Below are 3068 nucleotides of genomic sequence, written 5' to 3'. Positions count from 1 at the left end.
TTTCTGCCCTCACCCTTCCCATCAACTCCTATTTCACTCAACCTTACAGCATGATCCCTTTCTGAGATTTCTGCTTCATTGATACAGTTGTCTTTCTTGACTTCCCTTGTTCTAACTTTCCCTTCAATTTCCTCCCCGCTATATTGTACCTGCCTCAACCACTTTCTTTGGCAGCCCATTCCATATACGAACCACTTTCTGCATGAAGAAGTTGCCCCTCAGGTCCTTCCTAAATTTTTCCCCTCTCATCTTCAGCTATGCCCTCTAGTTTTCAATTGCCCATCTCTGGGAAAAAGACTATATGCATTCATTCTATCTATGCCCGTCATGATTTTACACACCTCAATAAGGTCACCCCTCATTCTCCTACAAGGGATAAAGTCCTATCCAGGCCTTCCTCTCCTCATAACTCAGGTCTACTAGTCCCGGCAACATCCTCGTAAATCTTCTTTGCAGTTTAACAACGTTTTTCCTATAACAGGGTGACCAAGTCACCTTACCAGTGACTTATACAACTGTAACATAACGTCCCAACTGCTATACTCTATGCCTTGGTCAATGAAGGTCAGCATGCTAAATGCCTTCTTTACCACCCTGTCTACTTCTGAAACGGCTTTCGATCAATTCCGTATTTGTACTCATTATGCCCTCTGTTCCCCTCTGTTCCATACACTCTTTGGGACCTTACCATTTGCTGTATAGGTCCTACCTTGGTTTGACTTTCCAAAGTGCAACACCTCATACTTGTCTGTATTGAATTGCATTTGCCAATCCGCAGTCCACTTCCCCATCTGATCAAAACCCTTCAGTAATTTTTGATAGTTGAAACTTTATTGCTGGAACAGCACAGCAGGTCAGGCAGCATCCAGGGAACAGGAGATTCGACGTTTCGGGCACAGGCCCTTCTTCAGGAATGAGAATTCCTGAAGAAGGGCCTGTGCCCGAAACGTCGAATCTCCTGTTCCCTGGATGCTGCCTGACCTGCTGTGCTGTTCCAGCAATAAAGTTTCAACTTTGATCTCCAGCATCTGCAGACCTCACTTTCTCCTCAGTAATTTTTGATAACCTTCCTCACTATCAGCGACACCTCCTAATTTTGTATCACCCATAGATTTTCTAATCATGCCTTGTACATTCACATTCAGCTCATATATGTAAATAAAAAATAACAAAGGTCACCGTACCGACCCCTGTGGCACACCACTAATCAATGGCCTCCAGTCCGAGAAACCATCTTCAACCATCATCCTCTGCTTCTTACCATTGAGCCAATTTTGAATCCAATTAGCTAGCTCTCTCTGGATCCCATGTGACCTATCTTCACACTAGCCTTGTCAAAATCCTTACAAAGTCCACATAAGTAACATACACTACCCTACCCTCATCTATCCTCTTGGTTACATCGTTGAAAAAACTCTAAAAGATTTGTCAGACATGACTTCCTGTGCACAAATCTGAAAGGTATGAACGTTATGTTAGAGATCACATAGCTCTTTGTAACTGATATATGAGCACTCCCAAATCCCTCTGTGCTGTACCATTGAAATCATATTAAGCTCCTCTACTCATCCTGCCAAAGTGCACAAACTAACGTTTTCCTATGTCATATCTCATCTGCCAAGGTTTTGCCCGCTCATTTAACCTATATATAAATTCCTATGGTAAGTTAGCTCAGTTGGCTGGATGGCTGGTTTGAATGCAAGGTTACATCAACAGCATGGGTTCAATTCCTAGCACCATCTGAGTTTACCATGAAGAATTCTCCTTCTCAACCTCTCCCCTCACCTGAGGCATTGTACCCCTCACGTTAAACCACTATCAGTTGTCTGTCCCTGAGACAGTTACGCTATGGTCTGGAAGGACCATGGTGACAAAAATAAAACATCCACCTGCAGACCCTGTGCCATCCTTATCACTTGCCGACACACTTATTTTTGTGTCATTCACACTTTTCCAATAGTGCTTGGATTTCCCTTGTTCATAGAGTCAGAGAGATGTACTGCATGGAAATAAACTCTTCAGTCCAACTTGTCCATGCTGACTAAATATCCTAAATTAATCTAGTCCATTTCAGGCCGTGAACATATACTGTAAATAATTGTAGTCCCAGCACTGAGCCTATGATATTCCACCTGTTACAGGTTGTCATCCTGAAAATGTCTGCCTTATCCCAACTCTATATATAGCCAATTCTCTATCAATGCTAATATACTTAGCTTACTAATAGTCTTATGCACGTTACTTTATTGAATGCCTTTTGAAAGTCCACATATATTACATCTATTGATTCCTCTTTATTTGTCCTGGCTGTTACTTTCTAAAAGAATTCTAATAAATTTGTCAGATAGGACTTTTCCCTTCATGCGGCCATTTTGACTCAACCTAATTAGATGATGTATTTTCAAATGCTCTGCTTTTACATTCTCTATAGCAGACGCTAGCATTTTCACAGTAACAAATACTAAGCTAATTGGCCCACAGTCGCCATTTTGAGTAAGGGTGTTACATTACCAATTTTTTATCTCTCTTAGACCTTTCCAGATTCTTGAACAACTGCAACTAGTGCAAAGGGAATTGAAAAGGGGATCTGGTAAATATTTCCACATTGCCACGTTACGGGAAAGATGTGGAGGCTTTGGAAAGGGTGCAGAATAGGTTTACTAGGATGCTGCTTGGATTAGAGGGTATGAGCTTTCAGGAGAGGCTAGACAAACTCGAGTTGCTTTCTCTGGGGTGTTGGAGGCCTGATAGAAGTTTATAAAATTTTGAGAGACATAACAGGGTTAGCAGTCAGAATCTTTTTCCCAGAGTTGAAATGTCTACTACTAGAGCACTTACATTTAGAGGTTGAAAGTTCATAGGAGATGTGAGGGCTAGGTTTTCCACGCAGAGAGTGGTAGGTGACTGGAATACACTGCCAGAGGTAGTGGTAGAGGCAGATATGATGGGGGTGTTTAAGGGACTTTCAGATAAGTACACGAATAAGCAAGGAATGGAGGAAAATGGACCGGCAGTAGGGATTAGTTTAATTGGGCATCGTGTTTGGCGCAACATCATGGGCTAAAGGG

The sequence above is a fragment of the Chiloscyllium plagiosum genome, chromosome 12 (genome assembly GCF_004010195.1).
Source record: "Chiloscyllium plagiosum isolate BGI_BamShark_2017 chromosome 12, ASM401019v2, whole genome shotgun sequence".
NCBI lineage: Eukaryota > Metazoa > Chordata > Chondrichthyes > Orectolobiformes > Hemiscylliidae > Chiloscyllium > Chiloscyllium plagiosum.
The sequence above is the reverse complement of the archived record's forward strand: the minus strand, read 5'-3'. Positions refer to the sequence as shown.